This window comes from Coccinella septempunctata, chromosome 4, assembly GCF_907165205.1.
Source record: "Coccinella septempunctata chromosome 4, icCocSept1.1, whole genome shotgun sequence".
Classification (NCBI taxonomy): domain Eukaryota; kingdom Metazoa; phylum Arthropoda; class Insecta; order Coleoptera; family Coccinellidae; genus Coccinella; species Coccinella septempunctata.
This window is the reverse complement of record NC_058192.1, coordinates 36,292,323-36,309,350: the sequence shown is the minus strand read 5'-3', so window position 1 is coordinate 36,309,350 and position 17,028 is coordinate 36,292,323. Positions and strand designations below refer to the sequence as shown.

At 38.5% G+C, this 17,028-nt stretch overlaps 1 protein-coding gene across 3 annotated transcripts in view; it reads right to left on the bottom strand.

Annotated features, from left to right (window-relative positions):
- The window catches only part of LOC123312538 (insulin-like growth factor 2 mRNA-binding protein 3), a 341,679-nt gene that overhangs the window by 237,543 nt on the left and 87,108 nt on the right, over positions 1–17,028 (bottom strand). The gene's annotated exons all lie outside the window — the stretch shown is intronic.

Genomic DNA, 17,028 nt, shown 5'->3' with positions numbered 1-17,028 from the left:
GTGCTCTTTCTGCTCTCATTTCTCTACCCCTCACCCAAACCGAGAAAGGGGAGCACAAACCCATGAAAATGGTGATTACGAGAAGCCTCGGAAACAAGTCGCTGCCTGGGGATCGTCAGGGCATGTCTGGAGCCGGCGCTGGACATGACAGCATGCGGGACGTCGGTGGCAGGATGTTGAGGAAGCGGGCTCCTGCTGCAAAAGAAGCTACAGCTCCAAAGCAACAACAGCAACCAACGAGTCCAATTCAATTGCCGACTCGAACCGCTGAAGGTGCTGCGCAGGATATTCAGCCAGTGCTCACCCAAGCGGGGTTAGTGAGAAAGCGCATGAAGTGGACAACGTCCATGAATGAAACTATTGTGCGCATATATAACTCCATCACGGGACAAGGGCAGAACACGAACAACTATAGGAAAAGGCTCCATGAGGAATTCTGCATTGCCTACCCAAATCTCAATGTCACTGAACAACGAGTGGCAGACCAGTACCGCGTAATTCTGAGAAATGAACTAATACCAACGGCCCGAATCGACGCAATTAAACGAGAACTTCAGCATCCGCTAGCAATAGAGAATAACACCAACACCTCTGATGAAATTCACATACCTGGGCAACAACACCCAGAAGACATTGATACTGAAAGCCCTTCTTGCAAAGCAAATGAGCCTGAACACCAGGACGATAGGGAAGACCACCGACAAGTTGACTCTGACATGAGGAAATACTTTGCCGAACTGGAAGGAACAGATCCTCTTCATCGAGTAGCACCTCCACGACTCAATACATCCAAGAAACTGTCACTTATAATCGACATCTTGAATAAGGACGTTTTACCTGAATACCTACAGAACGGAAGTTCATTGGAATATCTGCATCTAGTTTTTCACTGTGCAGCGCTGACGACAGCGAAAACCATGTTGGCAAAAATTCGCCAAACGAACAACGATGGTCCAAAATTACACAAATTACACGCGCCAGCATGGCAGAAACGTCTTCAACACAAAACAGAAAGGCTAAGAAGAGACATTGGACGACTGACGGAGTACTTGAACGGGAATCGAGGAAGAAAGGTTGTGAAAGCTGCCAAAGATATCATGGACAGAAACAGGACACACACAGAACGAGAGACGGAGAATGCTACAGCTCACCATTGCCTCGACACTCTGAAGCAAAAATTGAGTCTGTATGCAGAACGCCTGAGGAGATATAAAAGCAATTATAGCCGGAAAAGAGACAATAATTCATTCGAAAAGTCGGAAGAATCTTTCTACCGGTCACTCACATCGTCGGATGGAGAAAATGGAAAATTACCACCAAAGGAAGCCATTGAACAATTCTGGACCGAACAATTATCAACGAAACCTCAGTTCAATGGAGATACCGGATGGATTGAAGATGAAAAATCTGAAGCTATAAAATATGAGCCGATGCAGCATGACATGATCACAATTGAAGAAGTGAAATCAGCTATCAGAGGACTGCACAACTGGAAAGCACCTGGGCCTGATGGATTACAGAACTTCTGGATCAAGAAACTTTGGATCATGCATGACAAATTGACCTCCGCAATAAATGATGTCATTGTAAATCCTGAAAGAATGCCAGTATTCCTTACACATGGCACAACATACCTGTTACCTCAAGACCAAAGGAATACAGAAGACCCATCCAAGTACCGACCGATCACATGTCTTCCAACGATGTACAAATTAATCACATCGTGCATATCAAACCGAATTCACAACCATTGCGAAAGAAATAACATCATCGCCATGCAACAGAAAGGATGCACCAAAGACAGCCGAGGGTGCAAAGAACAACTAATAATAGATTCAGTTATCTGCAATCAAGCGTTCTCCAAGCGAAGGAATCTTTACGCTGCGTACATAGACTACAAAAAAGCATTCGATTCTATACCTCACGAATGGCTCTTGACGATCTTGAAGATTTACAAGGTGGATCCCAATATTGTTAAGTTCCTGAAAAACGCCATGTCAACCTGGCGTACTAGTCTTCAAATGAAAGCAGCAGATTGCTCCATTACAACAGCACCTATTCCAATAAGACGCGGAATTTTCCAAGGAGACTCGCTGAGCCCTCTGTGGTTCTGCATGGCCCTGAATCCCTTGTCTCATAGATTGAATTCTACGGACTACGGATTTTCCATCAAGAGCGGCAGTAGAACTATGATGAAACTGAATCATCTCCTTTACATGGACGATTTGAAACTCTTCGCATCTACCAAAAAACAAATGCAACTGATGCTGAAAATGGTGGAAGGATTCTCGGAAGACATCAAAATGAAGTTTGGACTAGAAAAATGCCGACTGCAAAACATAACGAGAGGGAAAATAGAAGATGGTACGTTCAAACTCAAGGAAGGTGCAGAAATTGAAGCATTAAAGGAAGGAGACACATACAAGTATCTAGGCATAAAACAGGCAAGAAAAATCAATCAGACTCAGATGAAGAAAGAATTAACGGAGGAGTTCACCCGAAGATTGAGGAGGATAATGAGAACTGGTCTTAACAGCAAGAATCTGATAAAAGCGATTAACACCTACGCTTGCTCGGCGCTGAGCTATTCATTTGGTATAATCTCTTGGACGACCACCGATTTAGCAGCTTTACAGAGAAAAATAAGGACGATGCTGACTAAACACAATAAACATCACCCCAAAAGCTCAATAGAACGGACAGAGCTGCCACGACATCTTGGGGGTAGAGGAATTGTTGATTTGTCCAACCGTATGTCCCAGGAAATTGAAGGACTTCGAAACTATTTCTTGAGCAAGGCAGCTTCGTCAGAACTCCATCGAGTAGTTTGTGTTGCTGATACTTCTACACCGTTAAAGCTACACCAGGATCACTTGGAAACCGTCGAACACTACGCAGAAAGTAAAATGCAGAAACTGATTGGCAAATCTTTGCATGGGAGGCACCAGAAGGAGGTCAACGATGATTACGTCGACATATCTGCGTCGAACTACTGGTTGACTTCCGGAAGGTTGTTTCCTGAGACAGAGGGCTTCATGCTCGCCATCCAGGATCAGGTGATTCCAACAAGAAATTACATGAGATACATTGCCAAGGATGCCTCAGTGGCGGACGATAGCTGTCGTTATGGCTGTGCGACACATGAAACTATCCAGCACATCACCGGGGGATGTCAGAAGTTCGCGGGCACAGAGTACAAAAATAGACATGATGCTGTTGCCAAGATTCTTCACCAAGAATTGGCACTAAAACACCAACTTCTAACTTCGAAAAGGGTTCCTTATTACAATTACCATCCAGATGCTGTGCTGGAAAACGAACATCACAAGCTCTACTGGGATCGCACTGTTCTCACAGACCGGAAAATAACCCACAATAGACCAGACCTCATATTGCTCAATAAGGATGAGGACACAGCACTATTCATCGACGTGGCAATTCCAAATAATAACAATCTTCTAGATAGACACACTGAAAAAATTTCAAAATACAGAGATCTCGAGGAACAAACCAGAAGACAGTGGAAGCTGAAAGATATAAAGACCATCCCTATTGTCATTTCATCTACAGGCCTGATACCGAAGAAACTACTAGAGAACTTGAGAAAACTTCAGTTGGACGAAAATGTTATTATAAAGTCATGCAGAAGGCGGTACTGCTCGGAACGGCGAGAACTGTACGCAAGTACATGGGGAATGCAGAGGAACACCGTCTGCTCCGACAGGAAGTGCGGGTGGAGCAGGAATCCAACCTACAGCAGGGAGCCGAGGAGCGACCCGAACCCGACCACCACCACGAGCCCGAAAACCTGGAAAGGGCTCCAACAGAGCTTAATCCTTTTGATATCTGAGATATCTGGGATAAGTGAATTTTCCTCTGGAGAGGAGTGTGAAAGCCGCAAGGCTAAAGTCATAATAAAGTTTATTAATCCTTTTCGACATTTAAAAATGTATAGGTCAAGTCATTTGAAATATTATACATAAGTATATGAAGAAAGCAAAGAGATTTAATGAACAGAATCCTTAAGGAACTCATCAACACTATAGTAGCATCCGTTATTTAACAGATACTTCACTTCTCGCTTGAAAGACCTTCCATTCATTGACTTCAACCTACTAGGCAAATGATTGTACAATTTTATACCAACAAAGCTAGGTGAGGTCTCATATTTAGCTGTACGATGTCTGGGGAAGGCAATGGTATCAGCGTGACGTGTTTCATATCCATGAAAGTCAGAGCATCTTTTGTATTTACTGATGTTAAGGTGGATATAATTAAGGCAATTAAGGATGTAAATACATGGAAAGGGAAGAATACCTAATTGAGCGAAAATCGGACGACATGAATCGCATGGCCGAAGTCTGAAAATAAGTCGTACGATACGCTTTTGTAAAATAAATAGTCGATTCGCCCCTGCCGAGGAGCCCCAAAGAACTACATTGTAATTTAAATGACTGTAAACCATGCTGTAATAAATGGTCAGTAGTTCGTCGACAGGGAGACAACTCTTAAGGCGTAATAAGGCATAGTAAGCACTGTTTAGCCTCCCACAAACATGATCAATGTGGAGATGCCACCTGAGGTTTCCGTCCACATACAGGCCTAGAAATTTCACGTCGTCGGTCGCCTTCAATTCACCTTGTTTATGTTTTATAATGAGAGGTTCAACACTCTGATTATCTTGATTCCGGAATCTGACTATTACCGACTTCGACAGATTAAGAATAAGTGCGTTACTGTGGCACCAATCAATGAAACACTGAACTATTGTTTCGCACAGCCACTTCAATTCCTGCCAACTTTTGGCTCTTATAGCGATAGAAGTATCATCAGCGAACATTATCAGTATATAGGCTAGCACGTATGCAGGCAGATCATCAATAAATAATAAAAATAGAAGCGGGCCCAGAACAGATCCTTGAGGGACACCCATGTTGTTAGTGTACTCATCAGATGAAACATCATTCAATCTCACATAAACTTTACGTTCAGTTAGAAAACTCTTGATCCATTCAAGAAACACGCCCCTGAATCCCATCTGATACATCTTATCCAAAATGAAGTCATGCCGTAGCGTGTCGTTCGTATGGTTCTCAAAGCATATCCATAGCGTGCTATCATTGGTGAAATCATTTCAACATGGCTCTTCCAGTCAAGATTCTTATCAATATTTATTCCTAAAAAGGGCAGACTTTCAACTGATTCAATTTTCAAGTCTTGGTATCTCAGGTTTATTTCATTTTTTTCTCTGAATAATAAAAGTTTTGTCTTTTTCAGATTCAGTATTAAGTTGTTCTTAAGAAACCATTCGGTCAAATTCATAATGTCACTCTCAAGACTTCTTGAGCACTGGTTTTTATTCTCAGCTTTACATATTATTGAAGAATCATCTGCAAACATTATGACATCATTTTTGGTAATTTGTATCAGATCGTTGGTATAGATTATGTAGAGTAATGGTCCCAATATTGTACCCTGCGGTACCCCATATGATACTTCTTTGGGATCAGATAATATTGAGTTTCCGTTTTTTCCTCTACTGATTGTCCTCTGCATTCTATTTGATAAATATGATCGAATGAGCTTCAGTGGTAGCCCTCTTATTCCATATTTCTCCATCTTTGCCAACAATATCTCATGACTGACTCTATCGAAGGCCTTTGACAGATCTAGACAAAGAGCTGCGGTGGTATTTTGCTGGTTGAGTGATTTAATTACAGAATTTTGGTGATGAAAGCTTCCATAGTGCGTTAAGAGTATAAACAGGGATAATAAACAAAAAACACACTTCTTTCAAAGTTATACTCTTTGGCGATCGATTTCGGTTGTCAAACCATCATCAGGCCAGCTGAGAAGTACATACATGTTTTCTCAAAATTTCATCACATAAATTCATCTAGGTATTGTAGTAAGAATGTGTTTTTACCGTCGAAGAGGTGGTGTCTTTCATAAAATATCATTAGATTTTCGATTATAAACAATGTGAAAAAATTGTTCTTAGGTTATCGTCCATTTAGTTAGATGAAATGAAAGAATAGTGGGATTCTTGGACTAATTTTCTTTATTGTTCTTCAATACAACGCCGACGTTTCGAAACGACTTGTTTCTTTTTCAAGGCTAAAAATTTAAACACATTAAAATTTTCATTCGAGATCATTCGTACACACAATTACCTAGTATTCTGAACAATATCGTCGATATAAATTTAAGTTTGGTTTCATATTTCAAAGAGATCTAATTTTTCAAAAACTTTTAATGTTGTTTCAGGAAGACGCGGAATATTGGCTACGACAGATGACGTCGTTGTTGGCATGTGACATAGAAATTTTTGACGTTCGTCGAGTTCGTGTTCATCTGTCGCCGCCACTAGTCTTTGTCAGGGGTGTACTCTACTATATCGGGAAATTCTGTATCGATTGATCAATGAAGGTTAAACACAAAATACACAAAAACATACAAAAATATGCAAGGATATGAAAATTTTAATGTGTTTAAATTTTTAGCCTTGAAAAAGAAACAAGTCGTTTCGAAACGTCGGCGTTGTATTGAAGAACAATAAAGAAAATTAGTCCAAGAATACCAATATTCTTTCATTTCATTTAATGTGAAAAAATATTCTGGTTGAATTTCTTTTGGTCGGTACTTGTGAAATCAATTATTTGATACGTAGTTTAAATGGAAATGTAAGTTAGTTCAAGCTTTCATCTGTCACGTTTCTAATGTTAGGGGGTATGCTCGGGAAATTAATCATCTTTATGAGGCTGCCCTCTCTAAGGTTGAAATCTGATAGTTCGTTTAATAAATGTCGATTATCTCTGTTTTTTAAAATCTCTAATTGTTTTAGTATTGTTAGTTTATAAAAATTATAACTTTTATGTAATATCTTCAAGTTATCAAATTTTATGTTATGTTTACATTCGTTTATATGGCATCCTAATGCTGACTTGGGGTGATTTCTACTGTGTTCGTCGAAACGTTTTTTCATATTACGGGTAGTCATGCCGATGTAAAAGGCAGGACAGTTTGAACAATTTATCTGATATACTCCACTTTTCTCCTTTTGTTTAGTTTTGGTTTTGTTGTTGACTAATAGGTTATCGATTGTTTTATGTCGTTTGTTTATCAATGTGTAGTCGTATTTCGTAACATTTCGTTGTATATTTTCGTGTAAGCCTTTTGTTGGCGAAAATGATAGCTCTTAAGTTGTTGAGATAAAATGGACTGTATTAAAAAAAAAGCGGCGGTATCAGAAACCTCACCTGGATGTTGTAGCTCCAATTTTGCCAGTGCCAACGGTCGATTGAGCTCTTCTTGAAGTCAGCAATACAGCACTGTTGAATTATTATTGTACACAGCAACACAGCAACTTCATTATAGTCACAGTGAAAATAAGTAGTTTTGAAAAATAGCGAAGAAATACTAAAAACGTAGCGATAAGCGGTTAAGCAGCAGTATGTCGATTGAGCGAAATGTCATTCATTACTGACTAATTGTCTTTTTGATGAGGGGGGAGTAACGAATTAGATTCCTGATACCACATGGAATAACGCGTATTTTGAAATCCAAGTCTTTTCCCCAACATCCTGCCCCGGGAAAATGAAGAATGAATTTTAAACATACGTATTGGAAAAATTATTTAAACTTGAGTGAGAGAAAAAAAAACAATATGATCGTTGATCGCAGATGCGTAGAGAGCGAATGATTTTATAAAAAAAAAAACAAAATAATTCACGCAGAAATAAATTATAAAATAAAATACCAAATTTGATGCAATTATTTTTTTGTTATTAGGATTGCTCACTGGGAAGTGGGCAAATTCCATTTGCCCGGCGGAACATTATTATCTTTTATCAACACCACCGTGCCGATTTTAGGAGGTGATAGTGGATCCAGCCACTTGGTACGCTGCTGCAGCGTATGTAAATACTCTTGGCGCCAACGACGCCAAAAATCATGATGAATGCGTTGTAGAAGTTGCCATCTAGATAAACGGTTCAAGGTAAATCAGAAAACTCTGGAGTGGGAACTGCAGATGGCGGTTCCATCATGAGAAAGTGTCCAGGCGTCAAAATATCAACACTTTCAATGTCTGAGGACAGTGGTGTCAGTGGACGCGAATTCAAACTGGATTCGACCAACGTCAAAATGGTGTTGAACTCTTCGTACGAAAGAATTTGGTCACCAATTACTTTCGTTAGATGGAGTTTCACGGATTTGATACCAGCTTCAGCTAGTCCGTTGAAATGGGGACCAGAGGGTGGTGGAAACTTAAAATTTATAGATTCTTGTTGGGCTGCAGTTTGCATCAGCTTTAATTGTTTACCTGCTTCAACGAAGTTTGTGGCGTTATCACAAAAAATTGTTTGAATTCTTCCTCTTCTTGCAATGAAACGCTGCAAGGCAGAAAGAAACGTTTCAGATGATAAATCGCTAGCTAACTCTAAATGCACAGCTTTCGTAACAAGGCATACAAAAACACATATGTAAGCTTTGCAAGCTTTGACACCACGATGACGGGTCAAAGTTATGTAATAAGGACCTCCGAAGTCAACAGCAGAATTAAGAAAAGCTTTAGCTTGCGTAACTCGACTTTTCGGTAGTGAAGCCATAGGGGGTTGATACGGTTTAGGAGCGATTTTCCAGCAACGAAAGCATTTTGAAATTACTGAATTAATGGCGCGTTTGCTAGCTAGACTCCAGAATTTTTGAGAAATTAAGTATTGGGTGGTGCGGCACCCCGCATGCAAATAGGTTTTATGGTAATGATCTATGATCAAAGAGGTTAAGCGGCTCTGTCGTGGCAAGAGCATCGGAAACTTCGCATCATGTGGCAGGTGAGCGTGTTTGATGCGTCCTCCTACTCGTAAAACACCCTCGGGATCAATGAATGCGTGCAACTTTCGAAGAGGAAACGAAAACCTTCTGCTTTCATATTCCTGCGCAAAATATTTATGTTGGGTGAACTTGACAATCAACAAAAGAGCGGAGTACATCTCACTGGAAGACAGACGATCAGTAAATTTGCTGGACCGATTCCTTACATTATTTATAAATCGCAGAACATACGCTGCAACACGTAACAAGGTATTGAATGACGAGAATCTGTCCAGTACTGTCAACCAAATTTTCATCATTGGGGACATTCAACAGAACTAATTTACGTTGCTCCTCCGTAGGATATGAAAAGGAAGAGGTTGGAATGAAACTTGATATCTCACGCAACAGTGGTGGACCGGTGAACCACCAACTTACCGAGAGAAGATGAGACGGTAGTACGCCTCGAGAAGCGATGTCTGCGGGATTATTTTCTGTATTAATATAATACCATGAATTTTGAGGTAAATTAGTTTGTATGAAAGAGACACGATTGGCCACGAACGGTTTCCAACGAGTAGATTCGCCGTTCAGCCAGTGAGGTACGATTTGCGAATCTGACCAAGAGACCACTCGCTTTATATGTATGGTCGATTCCAAAATTTTGACAGTATATTTCATCAATTTGCTGAGTAAGACTGCAGCGCACAGTTCGAGGCGAGGAATAGTTATCCTCTTCAAAGGCGCAAGTTTGGATTTTGCACATAAAAAATTAGTAGAAATCGAAAAATTATTCAGCGCTCTTAAATAAATGACACATGCGTATTCCCTCTCACTGGCGTCACAGAACCCATGGATCTCGTAACTGGAGACCTCAGGTGGAATAATAAGGCGTGGAATTTTCAACTCCGAGAGTAACGGTAGATCTGAAGTATATTGTTGCCAGACACGGGTAATGTCAGGAGGCGGTGTTTCATCCCAATCAGTTTTCGATATCCAAATTTGTTGGATTAAGTTTTTAGCGAGAAAAATCGTAGGTGCAACAAAACCGAGGGGATCATACGCTTTCGCTAATTCAGAGAGCATAATCCTTTTCGTACATAATGAATTGTCAATTGCTTTACAGAAAAAACTAAAGTAATCATTGGTGGGATTCCAATTCAGTCCTAAAACTTTTAATGAGAACGGTTGTGACCCATTGTCAAATGATAGTGGTTCAACAGATACATTCGATGCTGGCAAATCACTCAGAAGTGATGGCTCATTACTGCAAAACTTACGCAGTTGAAAACCACCCTTCTCTAACAAGGAAATTAAATCATCGCGGAGTGTGCGAGCGTCTTTAATGGTGGGTGCACTAAAAATAAAATCGTCGATATAGGAATTATTTGAAATAATTTCGGCTGCATGTGGATGATTTGATTTTTCATCTTCTGCGAGTTTACGCAGGACGCGAAGCGCTAAGTATGGGCTCGGTCGTAGTCCGTAAGTGACGGTTTTCAAGCGAAAGTCTTGAACTTTATCGTTCGGTGAAAAGCGAAAAAGAATTCTTTGAAAATCACAATGACTAGAGTCCACCCAAATCATCCGATACATTTGGCGTATATCACAGCATATAACAAATGGAAAAAGGCGAAAACTAGTTATGATTTTGGAAATATCGGGTTGCAATTTTGGACCTGTCATTAAATGATCGTTAAGGGTTTTTTGAGAGTTAAATTTATATGATCCGTTAAAAACAACTCGCAATTTGGTTGAGATGCTTTCAGGTTTTAGTACGCAATGATGAACTAAATAATATGAATTCGACTGTATTTCATCGGAAGGTATAACTTCCATATGATTTGATTTAAGGTAATCCATCATAAATTCTTTGTACTGTGTATCCAACTGAGGATTCTTTAATAGATGGCGTTCAAGTGAGTAAAATCGAGATAAGGCGAACTCACGCATATTCATGAATTGTGGCGTTGAATTATCAACAAAAGGTAGGGAGACGACAAATTTTCCGTCATCGGCGCGAGATACCGTTTCAAGAAAATACTTTTCACAATCAACTTCTTCCTGACTGAAATGTTCGACCTGGGGGACAGTTTCCGCTTCCCAAAATTTTTGTATGTCACAGTCGAGCACATTTTCGCTTGAGTTTATGAAAAACGAAGAAACAGGATGCGGAAAACTGTTATTGGTTTTACCAAGTAAAATATACCCGAATACAGTATTTATAGCCACGGGTTGATTATCGTTACCGGTGATGCAGTCAGATAAAATAATTCGAGAAAAAATCTCTGCTCCCAGAAGCAAATCTATGGCACCGGGACGATGAAATGATGGATCAGCTAAGGGTAAATTACGAATATGATTCAATGAATCAGTACAAACTGGATGTACAGGTGAATTTTCACAAATTCTATCAATTACTATAGCATCAGTAAATAAAATCGGATTATTCGGCATTACTGGTTTCAATGATAGCGATACTGATCCACTACTAAATTTAGCATTCATGGATCCTAATCCTCTGACTTCAACAGAATTAGGAACTTTATGCAAGTTCAGACGTTTTACTGCCTTTTCCGTGATAAAACAAGTCATACTACCCGAATCTATTAGACATCTAAGAGATTGATGAGCACCGCGGCCATCACACACATCAACATAAGCAGTAGCCAAAAGAACATGACTGGGATGTGCCATGACCGAGGCCATGACCCCAGCACCAACGAAAGTCGAATCATTATCAGGGCGATTTGAACTATTTTGCGGTCGAAATGATTCTTGACCATTTGACATAGGGGATATTGCGGATGGTGAAAAACTTGAAGCATTAGCGGAGCGCATTTTAGTGTTGTCATGGAGAAGTGTGTGATGAAATTTTGACTTACATACTTTACATGTATGCGAGGATCTGCAAGATCGTAAATCATGAGAGGAACTTAGACAATTGAAACATAGTTTGTTGTCTTCACAGAAGTGATAGCGATCAGAAACAGACTTATTAGCAAATGCAGAACAAGTTTGAAGCGAATGATTTGCTTGGCAAAAAATACAAGTAGCGGCGGGCGATTTGTTGACAAACAATGCAGTAGTACGAGATGAAATGGGACGTATAAAAGAAGCAGATTTTCGCAGTGCATTTTGTTTATCATTAATTGTTTGCGAAGTTGAAGATCCCAGCGTTTCTAACACAAGACAATGTCTATTAATGAAATCAATTACTTCACTGAATGTTGGAACTTCGGTGGATTGATGTTCCATTTCAAAGCGTGTAAGCGTATTCTTGTCAAGACGTTTTATAATCATCATGACTAAAATAAAATCCCAATGATCGGTGGGAAATTTGAGGGTTTTTAAAGCAGCAACGTTTTCGGTGAAGGTATCTATCAATTTTCTATAAGATTCTGTAGAAGGACTTGTGATCTTAGGAGCGTTCTCTATTTCGGTCCACAGACTCTGAGATTGTAAGCGGCGATTTGAAAAACGGTCAACAATACTTTTATAAGCGATGACGTAATTAGGCGACGTTAAAGGCAACGTTTTAACTAAAGAAAGTGCAGAGCCTTGAACAGAACTAACCAAATAAGTGAATTTTTCTATTGGAGTTAAGAATGGATTGTTGTGCACAAGTGCATCAAACTGATATCGAAATGATGTGAAATCTTTGTAATCACCGCTAAATTTCATCAATGATATTTTAGGTAATCGAACATTTCCATGATTAGTGGATGGACCCAACATTGTACTATTATGGCTTGGTCCTGATGGCGAACTTACGTAATCATCGAATAATTCGGTAAAGCATGTCTTCACATCGTAGTAATCGGAAAGAAAACTCTCTCGAACCAAATTTTCCAGTTCCAAATCGGAGTCAGGATCATTCAAAAGTGCGGAAATTACCTTGTTGTGATGTTCAAAAAATGCGTCGTGAATCGTCTGTATATCTTGATAGCGTACCTTGAATGAGACGTGTTGAATTCTATCGGTTTTAGCCTTCTGGGCTAGAACATGAAGCGACTTCATATCGGAAATCGAATTGTTTCGAAATGTTTTGGACTTTTTTAATTTATCCATCGCGCTCCGTTATTCAGACGAAATACAGTGAAATCAGCTGATCGGAAAATGATGTCAACAGACATGCGTTGATGCGCGAGATGAATTTTTAGGATCAAGGTCACTGCGTTTTTAAAATGCTGAAGAACTTATGAAAATGGCGGAACAGGTGTTCGATTTCAATTACAGAGTTTGTATTTATAAATCAATAAAATTGATTATATATCCCTTAGAACTATAATAACTGCATCAAATAATTGGAAAATCTGACGAGCTTCTATTGAAAGCGGTAACCTTTCTGAATACGAGTGATTGGCGATCTCCACGCACATGCGATCAATTTGAAACTGCAATGAAAATTTTGAATTTTAAGATGAAAACATGGTTTCTATCCGGCTACAGAAGGATCAAAATGTTGGCGAAAATGATAGCTCTTAAGTTGTTGAGATAAAATGGACTGTATTAAAAAAAAAGCGGCGGTATCAGAAACCTCACCTGGATGTTGTAGCTCCAATTTTGCCAGTGCCAACGGTCGATTGAGCTCTTCTTGAAGTCAGCAATACAGCACTGTTGAATTATTATTGTACACAGCAACACAGCAACTTCATTATAGTCACAGTGAAAATAAGTAGTTTTGAAAAATAGCGAAGAAATACTAAAAACGTAGCGATAAGCGGTTAAGCAGCAGTATGTCGATTGAGCGAAATGTCATTCATTACTGACTAATTGTCTTTTTGATGAGGGGGGAGTAACGAATTAGATTCCTGATACCACATGGAATAACGCGTATTTTGAAATCCAAGTCTTTTCCCCAACACCTTTATAATATGGTATTGTTAAATAGAGTCTTCTTTTTGTGACTTGGGGGTAGATTTTCTTCATTGTTATTTTTTTTTTATTGTGTTGTACACTTGGTCGATGTATTCTTTAGTGTATAGGTTATTTGTGCCTAGTTGATATATTATATTCATTTTTTTTTTTGGAATTTTCGGGGGATAAGGGAACATTAAGAATTCTATGAAACAAAAAATTGAAGGCGGCTCTTTTCATCGATGGTGCATGATAAGAGTGATATGGGATAATATTGTCAGATTGTGTAGGTTTTCTATAAATTTCAAAAGAGAACTTATTGTTTATGTCAAGAGAAATCGTCAGGTCGAGGAAGTTCATGGTATTCGATATTGAATGTTCTAGGGTGAACTTTATTTTAAATTTAGCATTAATAGTTGCAAAGAATTCTTCTAGTTCCTCTTCTGTTCCCTCCCAAATGCAAAAGATATCGTCTACATATCGTTTCCATGTAATTATATTATATTTAAAAGGCATTTTCATTATTTGTTTTTCTACGTGATTAACATAAAATTCCGCTATTAGTCCACTGGCTGGAGAACCCATGGGCAGACCATCAAAAAATTTTTTTTCCGTGATTAAGGTACATAAAATAATAAAATGAATAAAATTAAGGTACATAGTTTCGTTATAAAGGGTGTTTCAAATTACGCGTTTTTTTTTTTAATAAATAAAACACATAATTTGCAATCGTTTTCAAAAACTGTTTATTGGTAATTGAAGTATGAGTTATGACATTTATGTACGAAAAATAATATCTGCCAAATGGTCTCCTCTTGCAGCTCTACAGACGTCTACTCTTTTGTTTAAATTTCAATGAAATTTTGAGATAATTAAGGCTCCAACTTACTTAGGACACGAATTATTTCATTCTTTAGTTCTGGAATCGATTGTGGATTATTCTTATAGACCTGGCTTCTCACATAACCCCCAAAGAAAAAAGTCCAACGGTGTCCAATCACATGATCTTGGTTCCCAATTGACATCAGCGTTTCTGGACATTATTCGTTCAGGAAATTATTGTTTCAATAAATCAATTGTGTCATTTGCAAAGTGAGGTGTTGAAACCAAATGTCCTCTTTATCAATATTCTGGCCACAAAAATTCGATTATCACCAAACCAGTCTCTTGAAATTTGTTAATAATTCGACCAACAGTGCTTTTAGATGGACGATAATGTAAACCATAAAATTTACGTAATTTTCTAAAACACTTTTCACAGAACCCCGATTTTCATTAATTAATTTAACAATTTGAACGCGTTTTTGTATCGTGTACGAAGCCATTTTTATAAATGTCGTACATCGTACTTTTTAAATGTCAAAATACCCAGACGAATTCGGTGCGGCATCCATATTTTATTTATTCTTAAAAAAAACCGCGCAATTTGAAACACCCTTTATTATCAACATCTTCTCTATCTAGATTTAGGGAGTTATCCGAATTGTAATGTTCATTGAGTTGTTCTTCAATTAGAGAAAGCGAGTCATTAACGGGTACATTAGTGTATAAGTTCACAATATCGAAAGAAATTATTGTGTATTCTTTATTGGGGTCTAGATTTAGTGATGTGAGGTGCTGAACTAATTCAAGAGAATTTTTGATCGAATTTTCAGAGCTGAATTTTAATTTATTAGTGAAGAATTAGCTGATGAATTTGGCTATTTTATGAGCTGGTGACGAGATGGCTGAAGTTATAGGTCGGATGCTTCTACCAGGTTTGTGCAGTTTAATCGTGCTGTATAATTTGGGAATTTCTGGATTTTTCTCTTTTAAACTGTATTTGTTATGTCCGTATTTCAGTAGTGTGGTTTCTGTATCTCTTAGTGTTTTATTCACTTTTGTTGTGTATTTACTGGTGGGGTTGTTTCTTATTTTTGTAATATTATTATTTCCAAAAAAGTCAAGGGTTTTGTCGATGTATGTTTTCTTTTCTAATAATACGAGTTCGGCGTTTTTGTCAGCTCTAGTCATGATAAGGTCATTGTCTGTAATTTTCTTACGTAAATTCTTTATATTTCTATGTAGTCCTCTGTTGGGTAAATATTGTTTATGATTGCACATTCTCACCTTTGTGTTCTTATATATTATCGAAGTGTTAGACAGTTCTTTAGTTATATTGTAGTAGTCTGGGTCATTTCTGATCTGTATTTCGAGGTCCAATGCTATCCTGTCGATGTCAATTTTTCTCGGGATCGGTGTATAATAAATAGGAATATTGACGAGATATATATGCTAGTAGAATATTGAGCAAGGAAATTCTTTTTCGGGCTCTCAACGTCTAAGATAATTGAAAATAAAGGTTTTGATGACAAGCGTATGAATGATAATTTTCCACTCGGAAGATAAGTGTCGAAGAAGTAGAGTTTCATGTCGGACATGAGGCCGATTTTGAGTTAAAAGGAAAACGGTTTAGTTCAGATAATAACTCGCCCATAAGAGCTTATATATCAATTCAATATTCGAAGATAATTGATTCGGCGTTGTAAGAATTAGCAGGCTCTTGAGTTTCAACCGGCTTATTCAATTAGTTCAGAAAAATGCAAGGTTAGCGCGTCGTGGAACAATTTGGGAAACACTCACGAGAGGTGGAGAAGGAATTTGGGTTTTTGATCTAAGAAGGGGAATGATAAAAAGGAATCAAAAAAGGGAAGGGAGTTAGTGGGAAGTTGGTCGAAGAAAATATACGTCGGGAAGTCCGAAAGTAGGTTCGGCAGTTCGAAAAATTTAGAAGTATTTTTCGGAGTTAGGTCTCAAAAAGGGAGACGGGTACAAGCTATTCGGGGAATAGTGTAAGAGAATTTTGTATTGTGGTTAAAGTCAGTTTAGGGCGTAATATTGTTTTTTTTTATTTGTGGTACAGATCGGATATAGGATTTTAGGAATTTTGGATAGAGTCGAAACGAAGAGCGTTAATCGTTGACGACGGAAAAGTGCGGGAAGTGCGGGAAGTGCGGGAAGTGCGGGAAGTGCGGTTGAGTGTAAAGAATTCGCCGTTCTGTGCGAGGAAAAGTTCACCAGCAGCCCCATCAGGCGAACGACGGTCGCTGGTCGCAGAAAAAGGTAGAAAGTTCCAATTTTTGTTTGTCCAGAGTCCTGAAAGCTCCTCTAAAATTCATTTGATTTTTGATAATATTTTTATTGTTGTTGTGCAATTGAAAAAAAGAGAATTTCAATCCAAGATTTTGTTGGCGAAATTTTAATGATTTTATTGCTTTGCGCACTTTGTATGTGTGAAAGAAATTGAGATTTTATTTTGGTCGTTATCGACCAAATACGTGCTTGTATTCAAATACCTGGAATAGATTTATTCGT